The sequence below is a fragment of the Artemia sp. Qi Xiang Cuo genome, chromosome 1 (genome assembly GCF_049724085.1).
Source record: "Artemia sp. Qi Xiang Cuo chromosome 1, ASM4972408v1, whole genome shotgun sequence".
NCBI lineage: Eukaryota > Metazoa > Arthropoda > Branchiopoda > Anostraca > Artemiidae > Artemia > Artemia sp. Qi Xiang Cuo.
In genome coordinates, this window is record NC_142794.1 from 19,583,223 (window position 1) to 19,598,789 (window position 15,567).

Below are 15,567 nucleotides of genomic sequence, written 5' to 3' on the forward strand. Positions count from 1 at the left end.
TGACAAATCAGTAGCTAAATCAGCTATAGAAAATAAGTAAATGACCTTAAAAAATAAAGATATATCAGATCACTGTTGCTGTTTGAATTTGAGTACTTTCAGTTGAATTTAAACACTTTCAATAATATAGCATTTAATATTAAAGTTTATGATTTAATTGTTTACTATTTAAATAATGGATTTAAATTTCCATATTTAAGTAATTATAATTGTTATAAATACTATTAAAATTTAAAAATTAATGATAAATACTCAATTTTAATTTAGTATATAATAATGTATTTAAATAGTTAGTATTCAATTTTGAAGTAATTGAATAATTATTTTAATTAATAAAAATTAATATTAAATATTTTGATTTAAATACTTGTAATACTTCTTTTTTTATTCAGAAGTTCAGCATCTGTTCTGCGCAAAAGAAAATGATTGGGGATTTAGTAATTATGTGTCTTGCAGTGACATCTGTAATCCGGAAAAAGGCTATATTAAAGAAGACTGTGTTATCCTAGAGGTGAGGCCATTTTTGTTTACTTTAAAGCATAACTTCAATATTGAACAAATATGCTAAGTATGTTTCTGCAAGACTTGATCCTAAATCAAGCCTTTGGCTCGAATTGAATTTTGCTGCCACCTGATAAGAAATGGATATTATAATTTTGTCAATACGGGCATATTAAAGATGACTCTGTTATCCAAGAGGCGAGGCCATTTACTGTTCTAAAGCTTCACTCAGTAGTAAATTAGTTTACCGAATAGAAAACTCTTAAGATTTTACCCTAAAAGATAGGAAATAAGATAAAGTATTCATTTAAAAAAATGAATATCATAAGCTCCGAAAGGCCAAATTCATATTTTGGGGTCTATAACCAAAAGCAGGAGAGACATTAAAAGAAGTTATAAAACAACAATAAGCTACACTTAAGGGCGTTCGATGCCATAAATGTCATTTTGAGAGTGTCAGTTTTGGCTGACAGGTTCAAAGACAAAGGGTCCACTGCTGAAATTGTGGCTCCTGAGGAAGCTTCCGAAAAATTTTTGATAAAAATTGATTGGGGATCTTTAATTTGTCAGTAGTTCGAAAAGATAAGGAGAGGCTAGTCTAAAGCAAATAAAAGTTATAATCTCTTGCTAATTGTTAAGCAAAATACTGTCTATGTAATGTATATACGCCATAAATAAAATGCATCCTCTGTTTGGGAAGATTACAATTAAGGTGATTAGTATGACAGGGAACTGCCAAACTTGTCAAATTGTTCAATGATACGTCTTTTGAGCTTTTTTATAATGTTCATCAAGCAGGTATGCTAGAATATTTTTAGGGTCTGTCTTTTCTGAAAATTAAGAAAAAGCTCTGCTGTGTTCAAAAATAAAAAAAAAAAAAAAAAAAAAAAAATATCACGCTTGCTAATAATGCTTATAAACCAAACTGCTTGGAGGGGAAGCAACTAGTCCCCCACCCCTGTCCCTTTTTTTCCCAAAGACATGCATGAAATCCAGATAGGCATATAATTGAAAGGTCCAATAAAAATACTGCTGGGGGTGACAACCCCCCCCCCCCATAGTCCTTAGGGAAAGGACTGTAAGTTTTGCAATTTGTCAATTGTTTCTGTAAACAATTATAGAAACAATACCTTTTAATAATAGAATTGTTTTTAATAAAACAATAATTGGTTATAGAAACCAATAATAGTATTTATTATTGGGAAACATACGATGATTTTTCACGGGATAGTGTTTTCGGGAGGGGGATTCCCAGGGGGAGAAATTGCTGTGGAGATTAATTTTTCTGAAAAAAATTTACTTGAGCTCATCGACATAATTCTTTTTATTTGTCTTTTCTTCTTTTGGATGCGAAATTTTACGAGGTAATTGTCCAGGGGAAATCTTCAGCGGGGTTAAAATTGTTTGGTAATGTTTTTTGGTGAAAAATGTTGATAATGTCCACAAGGGTGCTGCAAGTAGATACCTGTTTTTACTTTGCAGAAATGTCTCTGGTGTTTTTGCTACTGCTTTATTTAATTAAAAAATTGGTTTCATATAAGTGATCTATTATTAAGAAGGGATGGTTGGTCTTTTTATAGGGGAGGGAGTGATATCCCAAAAGTAGTACGTTTCAATGGCCTAATATCTCAAGCCTTACTAAGCCTAAGACTCGTTGTCTAATCCTTCATAAGTATGAAAAGAAAACCATGTATTGAGCTTCCAACTGCAGAGGGAGTAGTACCACATGGTGGCAGATTAGTTTGTGAAAAGTCAAGTAGTTCGTACAAGACAAATTGTTAATGCGGACATTTATCTTAATGCTAAATTCAACTCAGTTAATTCAAATAATTTTTCATGAAATTATGCTTAGTTATATATAATTATGCATCAGGTACCATAAAGGTGAGTCATTGTGTAGACTGGAGGGACGGGTGCCAGTGTCTGAAAGAGCAAATTTAAATGCTCATATCTTCTAATTCTCCATGAGCCTTCAGACAAATGTGGGAAAAGGTCTAGGGGGTGGGGGGGTATAAGTAAATGTATCATCTCCCTTCGTTTAGCCTAAGCCTGGGTAAGGTTTACGCAAAATGTTTCTTATATTTATTTTACAAATTCATTTAACTAAACTGATTTGCTTCGTATTTCTAAAAAATCATTCGAAGTGATGCGTAAGTATACATCAGCTGTGAGGAGGAGTGGCGCGAGGCAGGTGTCTCAATGAGTACATTTTAATTCCCAAATGTTCGTCTCTCAAGTCTTCTTTATGTCTAGGCATGGCAGGCTTGTATGTGTTGATTCTATGTGTTGCTTATCTTCCAACCGGAGACAGTGTGAGCCTTTTCTTGATGTAATAGCGTAGCCATGGTTTCGATACGATCACCCTGGGTAAAATACGAATTTTCCCTTGAAGTTGTGACATATTTAAATTGTTTTTGTAGCTAGAAATGTCAATGTGCTAGTTTTAAGAAAATAAATATGTAACCTATTTCGAAGCCCGTGCCGGTAAGGCTAAGTGGCAGGCATGTATAAATTTATTCTTTTTGTTACTTATCTTCTTACTGCAGATATTGTGAGCATCTTCTTAATGTCATGGTGTCAACATAGGTTCGATACAACCACCACGAGAAAAATATAAGTTCTTCCTTAAAATTGTGACCTTTTTAGATTGTTTTTGTCGCCGGAAAAAACTATGTAGCAAATTTTAAGGTCAGGTTCTGGTCCTTGGCATGTGGCATGCTTGTATATATTGATTCTCTTTGTAAGTAGTAACCCCCAAATGAGTGACCTTTGTTAGCTACTCTTTCCTCGGAAAAATGGAGTGTTCCCCAAAAATACATAAAACGTTGAAGGGTCCAAATGCATTGTAATCAAAAGTTGCGTCGTTTATGACACCTTTGTAGGTTTGTACTGGGTTTTACGCCATATTTTGTTTGGGTCGAAGATTGTGATGGTTTTTTTCTTCTAACATAATATTTTTTTCTTAACTTTTATTTTTGGCTCGTTCTGCTGCATGATTTCTCACTATAGATTGTAATTCTTGCTGTTGCTAGTCTCTAACAACTTATTTCTTTATTCTTCACTTTTAAGTATAATTCGTTCTATTATTCGTTGTCGTATGTCTTGTTAACATTGTAACCGTATATTTCTTTGCTTTTCACTTTAGTTTTTGACTCGTTTTAATTCTTGCTGCCGGTTCTCTTCGAACCAAGTATTTCTTTGTTCTTGACTTTTGTTCATGACTCGTTGTAATTGTCCCTGACGCAAGCATTATGACTCTACATTTCTTTTTTGTTATTTTCATTTAACATTGCCTTAGACATTTTTTGAATACCCTTTACCTTAGCTGTTTGGATTGGTCTGGTCAGATTTAATGGTCTAGGTTGTTCATTTGTTTTCTAGGCATTATGAAACTGCTTTAAATGTCTTTTGTAAATAGACTAATTCCACTTGTTATTTGTACTCAGCTATGGTCCTTTTGTAATGTTGCATGTGTCATATATATATAAATGATGCGATTACTCCTTAGAAGGAGGAAGGGTGTAAATGATGTAATTTACTCTCTTGAAATATACTAATAAGAATGACGTCAATGACTTGATTTATCTTGTCGATCATATGTTTCTTGCGTAATTTTTCTTTCATCATAAACACTAATTACGATACAACTGCTACCGAGGCAAACATGACGTATGTATGCTCATAACATGACATTACCCTCGGCCTTTTTTTTGCAAAATTAAGGCTCTTAACAAATTTTCTGAAACTTCTGACCTATACAGATCATTTTTAGGCCAGAAAATCCCAGGATACCAATTTTTCTGAAAAAATGTCGAAACATTTTCGAGAAAAAATACATACATAAATAAATATATACTTTTTTAACTTCAACAAATTTAAACTTTTTTGGTTGTGGTTAATCCACAAACTATTTAAGCAAACTATAGGGAAATTTGCTGGGATTATGCCTAATCTTAAAAACCTTGTAAATTAGATATTTACAAGTCACTATAGAGCTTGTGAAATACGCAGGATTAATTGGAGCGCTAGCAATTTTTTACAAGAGTTTGAAATTGTATGACCGGAAATAGAAAGAAAAATTCAGTGGAACTAATTAAAAGATTGAGTCTGATGTGCATTGAGCTAATTTTTGTTAGTTGCTTTTTGAACTTATGTCTGATATGTCCAATAGAAAACAAGGTCAAATTGTCGATTCCCAGGGTCATATAAGATAATCTGTAAATTAAATGGACTGTCGGTAGATGCCGCCATCAATTCTTGTAGCGATCAAACTTACGTAAAAAGTCATTTAGTTAACAATAAAGAAGTTAACAATTCAGACACAGTCACGGTACTATGCTTTTATGGAGATAAACCTCTATACCTGTCAAATCGAGTTAGAATAGAAATCGCTAAGGAAGACGGCACATTTCTGAGAAAAACAATAAAGGTAGTCTGAGTACCTGCTCTTGCAGAAAATGTTTTCATAGGAGGGGAGTTTGGACATATCGAAAAAAAGAAGCAACTGGGGGATGTGGAATTGGCCAGGCAAACTTGTATAGAAAATGAGATGTGTAAAATTTATTTTTCGGGAAAGTTTTTGGAATATAACAAACTACAAACTTATTTTTGCACGGTGGATATTTCGGGCGTATTGGACAATGTCGTCCATTCGCAAAGAATTCATTGCCTAATTTGAGCAGTCATAAAGGTTCTCCAATATTGATATTGTAATTTGTTTGTTCGGTTGAAATGGATATCAGATATATTTTAGCCAATGACAGTATAGAAGGGAGTCAGGCAAGGTGGTGTGCTATCTCCATATATATTTTTAAGTGTCTTTGCTGATTGTCTGTGAATGTTGTCTCCTACTGTTTTTCAAAAAAATGCTGGTGTTAGTCATGTTGCTAATGCTGATGACGTACTATTAGTTAGACATGCTAGATCGAGCCTCGCTAATAATATGCACGGTCTGACTGATTCTTTGAGCAAAATGGGACTTTCTGTAAATGCTTGTAAATGCCAGTTTCTTTGTTTTAATATTTCTAACCCTGCTTCACCTTTACGTGTGGGTACAATACAGCTCGAGTGTGGTTCAAAGATCAAATGGCTTTGTATCATTTTTTCCCTTACTATTTCGGCTTTCATCTCCTGGTGCTAGTGCTCTACGGTCTATCCGTGTCTCGCATAAGCTTCACAATAGGTTTTGCTCTCCAACAATTCTGTTTTTTCTGGTTTCCTGCTTTTATGCAGAATAAAGACTTTCTTCAGTTAAGGAGATGATATTTTAAATACTTTTAATTTTTATCATATCTACCATGATGGTATTTTACCACTATCTTCCAATATGGATGGTATTATATCTAACAAGATGGTATGTATCTACCAAGATGGTATATACGTACTAACCAAACTTGTTCTGTACTTTCCTACCTACTAGTACTGCTTGACGAAATCGCTAAGGATCTGAGGGCTGATTCCCCGAAAAGAATGACCGCCAGTCATCTTCTTCGTTAGTTAATCACTGATCTAGTAAAGGGGGCATAGTGTGGATATAGTTGACACTATCATTTTTTTTTATGTTGTGCTATGTTTATGTTAGCTATGTTGTACTCAGTTTGTAAATCAGAAGCAGGGACTAGTTGCTCCTAGTAGAAGATAAGTTGTTAATGAGAAGAAAAAAATTTACAGGTCCATTTGGTAGCCGAAGCCCCTAATGGTGTCAGTTTGGATTCGAAGTAGCCCCTAAGGTGTCATCTGTTATATGAGTTGTCTTCTGAAAACTCTCTTTTTTACAAATCAACTAAAAAAGGTAAGGAAGGACAAGAGCAAGATTCTTATTAAGACTTTTTTTCGTTATGGTGGATTTGTTTTGAGCAGTTCTAAGTTCCCGTATTTTTAGTTGATTATGCGTTTCCAAATATGTTTTTAGTGTTTTCTCCTTATGGTCGTCAATCGTTTCAATCGTTTTTATATATTTTTTCTTCAAATTTTCTTTCAATCGTTTTTATATATTTTTTCGAGTTCAAAATCAAGGGTAGCACCAATAAGTGGATGCCATAAGCTAAATTACACCTTTTCTACATAACGTACAGAGTTGTCCTTGCTTTAACTCTCAAACGCTTTCTATAGAAAACCTTATATGCCCCCAGGGCATAACTTACAACCCTTGCCTTGAGGACTCTGAGGGGGTTATCATCCTCAAAGACCTAATTTCCAAAACTTTAATTACGTTGAACAAAATGGAAATTTAAAAATTGTGATTGCATCTGTTTGGGGAAATAGTGGGCGTAAGAGGGGGGTTAGTTGCCCTCCAATTACTTTCAACTATTAAAAATGGCACTAGCCCTTTCAATTTCCAATCGAGTGGGCTTTTTTTAAGTTTTTACGACAACGCCGTCAATAAAAACCTTATATGCCCCCAGGGCATTACTTACAACCCTTGCCCTGAGGGCTGTAGGGGGAGTGTCATCCTCAAAGACATAATTTCCGGACCTTTCAACCACGTTTAACAAAATGTTTATCTCAAAATTTTGATTGGATGTGTTTGGGGAAATGGCGAGATTGAGAGGGGGCTCAGTTGCCCTCCAATCACTTTCAACTGTTAAACAGGCCACTAGCCCTTTGAATTTCCAATCGAATGAGCCCTTTTTGAAGATTCGACGAAAACTCTTTCTATAAAAACCTTATATTACCCCAGGGCATAACTTACAGCCCTTGCCCTGAAGGGTTTGGGGGTTTGTCATCCTCAAAGACTTAATTTCCAGAATTTTCAACTACGTTGAACAAAATACCTGTGTCAAAATTTTGATTGGATGTGTTTGGGGAAATGGTGGGCGTGAGAGGGGGGTTAGCTGTTCTCCAATCAAGTTCGACTATTAAAAGGACACTAGCCCTTTCAATTTCCAATCGAATGAGCTTTTGTTTAAGTTTCTACGACAACGCTTTTCTGTAAAAAACCTTATATGCCCCCAGGACATAACTTACAATCCTTGCCCTGAGGGCTCTGAGGGGGTTATCATCCTCAAAAACCTAATTTCCAAAACTTTCAAAGACGTTGAACAAAATGGATATTTCAAAATTCTGATTGCATGTGTTTGGGGGAATGGTGGGCGTGAGAGGGATGTTAGTTGCCCTCCAATTACTTTCAACTATTAAAAAGGGCACTAGCCCTCTGAATTTCCAATCGAATGAGCCCTTTTTCAATGTTCCACGACATAACTTTCTATAAAAACCTTATATGCCCCCAGGGCGTACCTTAAAACCCATGCCCTGAGGACTGTGGGGGGAAAGTCCAGCTAAAAGATATCACATCTGGACCTTTCAACTGCGTTGAACAAAATGGTTATCTACAAATTTTGACTGGATGTGTTTGGGGAAATAGTGGGTGTGGAAGGGGTGTTAGTTGCCCTCCAATCACTTTTGACTATTAAAAAGAGCACTAGCCATTTCGATTTCCCATCGAATGAGCGCTTTTTGAAGTTTCTACGATGACGCTTTCTATAAAAACCTTATATGCCCCCAGGGCATAACTTACAGCCCTTCCCAGGGGGCTCTGGGGTGGGTTGTCATCCACAATAACATTCAGAACTTTCAACTACTTTGAACAAAATGGCTATCTCAAAATTTTGATTGGATGTGTTTAGGGAAAAACACCCCAAACACATCCATGTTTGGGGCTTTAGCCCTTTGAATTTCCAATCGAATAAGCCTTTTTTCAAGTTTCTACGTCAAAGCTTTCTATAAAAATCGTTATATGCCCCCAGGGCATAACTTACAACCCTTGCCCTGAGGGCTGTGGGGGGAGCATTCTCCTTAAAACCATAATTTCTATCCAGAAATAAACTACGCTGAACAAATTGGCTATCTCAAAATTTTGATTGGGTGTGTTTGGGAAAATGGTGGGCGTGGAAGGTGTGTTAGTTGCCTTCTAATAACTTTTGACTATTAAAAAGGGTTCAAGCCACTCCAATTTCCGATTAAATGAGCCCTTTTCGAAATTTCTAGACAACTTCTTTGATACAAATTGCCCACCTCTAAAAGAAAAAAAATAATAAATAATACATTGTGCCAACTTCGTTCTTATATGCCCTAGGGCATAACTTAAAACCCTTGCCCTGAGGGTTGTGAGGGAGTGTCCTCCTCAACAACATATTTACTATCTAGAAATCAACTACACTGAACAAAATGGCTATCTCCAAATTTTGATGGTATGTGTTTGGGGGAATGATGGGCGGGGGGGGGGCTAGTTGCCCTCCAATCACTTTCAACTATTAAAAAGGACACCAGCTCTTAGAATTTCCAATCAAATGATCCTTTTTTGAAGTTTCCACAACAACGCCTTCTATAAAAAACCTTATATGCCCCCAGGGTGTAACTTACAGTCCTTGCCCTGATGGCTGTTGTGGAGTGTCTTCCTCAAAAACATAATTTTTATTTGGAAATCAACTACGCTTAACAAATTGGCTATCTCAAAATTTTGATTGGATGTGTTTCGGGAAATGGTGGGCGTGGAAGGGGGGTTAGTTGCCTTCCAATTAATTTCGACTATTAAAAGGGCACAAGCCACTCCAATTTCCAATTGATTGAGCTCTTTTTAAAGTTTTTACGACAACTTCTTTGATACGAAGTGCCCTGCTCTAAAGGAAAAAGAATAATGAATAATACATTCTGCCAACAACGTTCTTATATGCCCTCAGGGCATAACTTAAAACCCTCGGCCCGAGGGTTGTGGGGGACTGTCCTCCTCAAAAACATATTTTCTATGTGGAAATCAACTACGCTGAACTAAATGACTATCTCAAAATTTTGATTGGATGTGTTTGGGGGAATGATGGGTGTGGGGGGGGGGGCTAGTTGCCCTCCAATCACTTTTTACTATTAAAAAAGGCACTAGCCACTCAAATTTCCAATCGAATGAGCCCTTTCCGAAGTTTCTACGACAACTCCTTCGATACGAAGTGCACTGGCAAAAAAAAACATTGCTTCATCATCGTTCTTTACTTAGGTAGCGCTATTGCTCTGCCTATGATTATAGCCAACAATGTTTTCATTATTTTGATCTGGGTGTTCTATTAGATAGCGCTGAATCAAGTCACGGGCCTCTTCAGTTGTGAACCTACGGAAGACATAAAATATTCCAATTCTAGACATAATATACGCGACATATATATCATTCCAAATATTCCAACTCATATATCATGGTTGGAGAATAGTTCTCCAAACCCAGTTGGGATAACATAAAACTAAAATTTTTTATGCAACCGGTTGTCAAATTCCTTTGGAATCTATGGCAACAGTTTGGTCAAAAGAGCGCAAACGAATCCATGCAAGGCACACTTTATACATGGGTACAGCTAGAGTTTAAGTTTGGATGAGTGATTTAAAGAATGTGTCGACAAAATTAGCCAGTATACTGACAAATGCAGACACACAAGCTAAATTTCCCTGGTAAATAGGTCAATTTTCTAAGGTGATGACACGCGGCAGCGACACCTTGGAACTCCCTCCCCCTTACAACATCCCCTCTACCCCTTAGCTGCGACCCTGACTGGGCATCTTGGTTTTAACCGTTTAACCTTGGACCTTTCACCCACGCAAGTGAACATTCATTAAACAGAAATGTATGGTTTATTGTATTCTTTTTAGTTGTTTTGGCAGATGATGTACGTTCTTGAAGTCACCATACTTTAGAACATTACTGCACCGGGTGTGTATTGACGACAAGTATATTTTGACTTCATTTGACTCACGTTACCTCTGCTCCTATCTCAACCATGGTCAGACTTAGCTGGTGGCTCCACCCCCAAGGACTAAACAAGCAAAACTACCTGAGGAAATCTGATGCCCTCATCTGGACAAATTATGGATAAAAAAAAAATATCGGCCAATAACTAACAATCTCTGCCCGATATCTGATAATGACACTGACCCTCATATCAGCCCGCCAATATCGGTCGGTCGATATATCGGTCAGGCCTTAATTTATTGTAAATATAATTTCATTTATATTTTTGGGCAATTCTAAGTTTACATTTACAAAACTCGCAAATAAGACCTGGGTAGTAGTTTGAAAATCAAGTTGGTGCCATTAAAGCTCACTAGCTGATTAATAAAATTTTCTTGACAATCGGTTTTGAGCGTTAATTGCGTTATAAAATTTATAAAGTGTCTCATACGCAATTTAAGCAATACATAGACTGTCTTTTTTTAGAAAAAAGATAAACTAATTAATTGAAGCTGTTAATTTTTCAGGATCCAGAATTGGCTTGAATTGGCTCGTAGTGATGTCATTTTCGAACAGGGTGAAGATGTGTCAAAGTAAATTCAAATGTAGCTAACTTGAACTTTTTTCTTTGTAATCTCTATTATTTTCTTTATTTATAGGAAAATCTTGACAGAAAAATTTTCAATTTTTTTCTTTGAAATGAAAGTTCTTTTTTAGAAATGAAGTGAAATAAAATTTCATTTCCTTGGAAATAAAAGTCTTTTCTTTAACTCTGGTCTTAATTTAAGGATATTCTATGATATATTAAATCCTTATTTCGTCCCATGTGTTTTTATTTAATTTTCTAAATAGTTTGCCTACAATATAGAGATGGATTGTACATTCAGTAAAACAGGCTATTCCAAAACAGGTTGTGAGTACAAAAAATAACATTCGCCAAAATCACCAAAAAGCAATTAGAATTTAATAGTGATAAAATATTTAGATATATCTTTTAGGCTTTTGAGAGTAGAATGATAAGGTTGCTATAAAGATATATAAAACCCAGGGAACGGATTGCTTCCTGGGAAAGTCATTCCCAAAATCACCAAAAAGCAAAATCAGGAAATAAAATGATCGACTACTTTGTGAAAACAGCTAATTCACCAGGTTGTTGGTATAAAAGGACTGAATTTTCATTCATAGATAGAATGATCAGCCAAATTAGTTATTGATAGAGAAACCTCAAAATGAAACTTTCCGACCCCTTTCTTTGAAATAAAACTCTGGCCTTAATTTAAGGATATTCCCCTATATATGAAACCTTTTTTTTTCATCCCGCGATTTGTAATTAATGTTCTAGATTATTTACTCAAAATATAGATGTAGATTTTACATTCACCAAAACAGACTATTCATGAAGAAGTTGCGAGTAAGATAAATAACATTGACCAAAATCACCAAAAAAGCAAAATTGAGAAATAAAACGATCGAAACAACTCTGTGAAAAGAGCTACTGCATCCTGTTTGGAGTATACTTTATAAAAGGATTCACCTTCACTTTCCTGAATTCTGTTTTCAACTGTTGGAAAAAGTAAAGAAAAATTACAAATCGGAGAAAGTAGAATTATCGTCACTTAAAGTTTAGCAATCGAACAAAATATACTCAAAAATATATAACTAAAAATATGGAAGAAAATCGAAAAAAATAATAATAAACATCACAAAAACGCAAATAAAGAAGCCAAACTAATTATTCTTATTAAAAAAATGTAAGCTAAACTCATAGATCATCTACTCTGGCCAAGTCTTCGGAATACATGGGCATATGTTTTAGTCTTGGAGTTAGATGTTAACCTATTGTAATACTCAAGAGAAAAAGTTCGGTTTTAGTTTATGTGAATGGAATCTAACCCAGAATTTGAATTTAGCCAACTCTTTCAGTTACAAAAATAACAGCCATTTAGGCGGCAGCCTAAATTGTGGAATAAGAATGAATCAGATACGTGTTCAACCTTACATGTAATCTCTTACCGGGTGGCTTTTACCGCTGCAACCCTGATTTCTCCAAAGTGTTTGCTTCGATAAAACCTGAATTGGGCAGTATTAGCTTAGTGGTACCACAAATAATTTTGTTCTATGTTTGTACGATATTTTTTTTTTCTAATGCGAAACGGCTCACTTGTAATAAATGCAAAATCATATATAACGCCTAATCGGCTGGAACATTGGTTAAAACGAATTGGTCAAAATAGCTGTTGAATTGGGAAAACATATTTTAAGTAAATGCGATTTTTCACTAATCAATTAGAATTTAATAGCGATAAAATATTTAGATATATCTCTTAGGCTTTTGAGAGTAAAATGATAGGCTGCTATAAAGATATATAAATCCCAGGGAACGGATTGCTTCCTGGGAAAGTCATTCCCTTGTTCCTATTGAAATTAAAGTCATTTTCTACTAGTATCTGAGATCTTTTTTTGTAATGTTAAGTTACCGTAGTATGCATTCATTCAACTTTGGGCTTATTATTTAAAGTTTTACTTTATTTCTGTCTTATAATTCGATTTTTTCTAATTTTTTTCGTGTCCATTGGTGCTCACTGTGCTATCCACAGTGATGGAGGACACGATACATACAAATGATTTATAAATAACTGGGGTTTTGTCAACAATTGATGCATACAAGGGAATTGGTTACTTCCTGATAAAGTTATTTCCTTCTTACTATTAAAATGGTTTTCCACCCGTACGTGACTTCTCATATCAAATGTTAGGTTAGAATGCTCTCGTCTAGTTGGGGCTTACTACTTGAATGTTGTATTTTTTTTTTCTAATATGTTTTTTCACGTCCACTGTTGTTTGTTGTGCCATCTACATTCTTCATTGGTGGCACGCTATCTTAAAGTGATTAACAAATGACTGTATTCGAAATTTTCAAATTAATAACAAACGATTTATTAATGACGAATTTTAAATTGTTGTTAGGCTTAAGACGCACTTATAGCTTATGTGTAGTTTCTGCTGTACTGCTTAAAATGTTGTTAATGATTTATTGTGAACTAAAACTTTGCTGGCAACGCACCTCATGCTTTATGAAGCTTTAAATGGTTATTACCAGATATACGTAGTTTTGTTAAGAATTAAATTGCATAAATTCATAAAATACTTTATAATTGAGACAATAAAATCTGTGATCGAGGCAACTGAGACATATGAATTATAAAATAAAGCAAAGAAAAAGAAGATCTGTTAAAACTAGAGAAAACTTGGTAGCCGGTCTACCTACCACCTGGTACCTATCCTGAACCTGAAGAGAAACGGCATTTGCTGCTTTCAGAACAAAACAAAAATCTCGGGGAAAATTGAAAAATAGCACTTGATCATGTGCAGTTTTGTCTTGTTTCTTTTGCTATTAAAATAAATTTCAACGTGTTCTCATTCCAGCAACAACTAGTTTTCTTCTTCAGAATCCTTGCAGTAGGTTAACTTTATTTCGTATTCAATATTTTGCTGAAACGGTGCCATGATGATATGCAGTGTACTGTGACTAGGCGCAATAATATGGCACCTCATGCTAGTAATGAAGGCTTTACAGGATACCTGATCTGCATGACTAATGCCAGGTTGTGTTATGTTTGCTCTTTGAAAATCAAAACACTTAAATATATAAAGCAATTGATAAAACCTATGATCGAGGCAACTGAGAAGTATAAATTATAAAATAAAGCGAAGAAAAAGAAGATTGGTTAAAACTAGAAGAAACAGGAGAAAAATTAAAAAAATACCCCTTGATCATTTGCAGTTTTGTCTTGTTTCTTTTGCTATTAAAATGGATCTCAACGCCTTATTATTGCAGCAACCGCTAGTTTTTCAGCTCAGAATCCTTGCAGTAGGTTAACTTTGTTTCGTATGCATTATTTCGCTGAAACGGTGCCATGATGATTGTGATATGCAGTGTACTGCGGACTAGGCGCAATAATACGGCACCTCTAGCAGGTAATGAAGGATTTTCCGGACACGTGCTCTGTATGACTGATGCCATGCAAGCATAAATGTGCTAAGAATTATGAATGAAATTATTTGCATTTCACACAACACCGGCACTAATTGTGGGACATTGTTATTTTTCTTCACTACTGCTTGAACAACATCTACTTCAATAGCAACCCCTCTTGCCCCCCCCCCTCCCATAAAAATACCGTAGCTATGCCCCTGTTTATGAACAAAATGAGAGTTTGGCTTGAGGAGTTTTGTCATTCCTTTAGCTAGTTATGCACAAACAAAAATTCATTGTGTTCGCCAGTGTCACAAAAGCTAAAAATAACATTTTATCCAAGTTGTACCTTATTTTGGCTGACACCGCTTTTGAATTATGAATCATGCTCGACAGCACTTTTCATTTTATGCATTTAAATTGTGACCAACTTCAGGAAAAGAAGTATTGTAGCCATATTCCCCTTTAACTTATTAGATAGTTCAGAAAAATGGTGCGGAAAAGCGGTCGATCACCCCTAGTTAACTAAATATAGTTTTTACAATTTTACTACGTCTGGGGGAGTGTTCAGTGAAGCTTAAGATCGCTGCCCCTCTTACTCCCCCTTCGTTTATTTTTTAACATTTATTTTTTAAGAGTATAACATAAGCATCTTATATTATATTACTGTAAGCACATTATTATACCTTAAGACAAAAATTGTTTTTATCTTAAGGGTTCTACCTTAGGGGTCTCGGGGTAAAAATTGTTTTTGTATTAATGTCGTTGGTACCTTAGCACTAATGGCGCAACGCCACTAACAATGGCGCAATCACATTACTAGCATTGCATTAGACATAAAGGGAAAAATATTTCTGGGTAGAGTACCGTAAAATCAGGTACAGGAGTTTCTGATCCCGGTGGTAGCATTTTTTTGGGTACGGTTTTTTGTTTTTCGAGCGATAGATACAATAGACCCAAACAACCGATGTCAAACCAATGGCAAAAGCGACGACAATAGCAATATATGCTGCAATTATCGTTCCGTCTTGGACTGAAAGGCAAAATGTCAGTGGTGTTGAAAGAAACAAAGTTGTAAGAATAGATAAAACCGAATTAATATTTTCAGTTTTCTTCGGATAGTAGACAACAAGTTAGTTTAGCTTTTGGCTTGGAGCAATCTCACAAAATTTATTTTAAAATAAATATTAATAATCAAAATAAATTTAGCGAATAATAAGTTCTGATTAAAATGTACAGAGAAATAAAGGTTGCCTAATATATCCAGGGCGTTGATTAATCTACGGGTATATCTGATCAAGAGGTGATCCAGGATTATTCTTGATATCAACTGAATTCCTTCATCCAGATTCCTTCTGTCTCTTTTATGAAGGCCAGGAAACTA

The 15,567-nt window shown here is 35.2% G+C and overlaps 1 long non-coding RNA gene across 1 annotated transcript; it reads left to right on the forward strand.

Moving 5' to 3' along the window:
* Positions 1-389: 389 nt before the first annotated feature.
* Positions 390-12,697, forward strand: LOC148956088 (uncharacterized). Its single transcript, XR_016142195.1, has 4 exons — positions 390-511; positions 6,172-6,292; positions 10,735-11,228; positions 12,558-12,697. It is a non-coding gene; the product is annotated as an uncharacterized LOC148956088 (long non-coding RNA).
* The last annotated feature ends 2,870 nt before the right edge of the window (positions 12,698-15,567 follow it).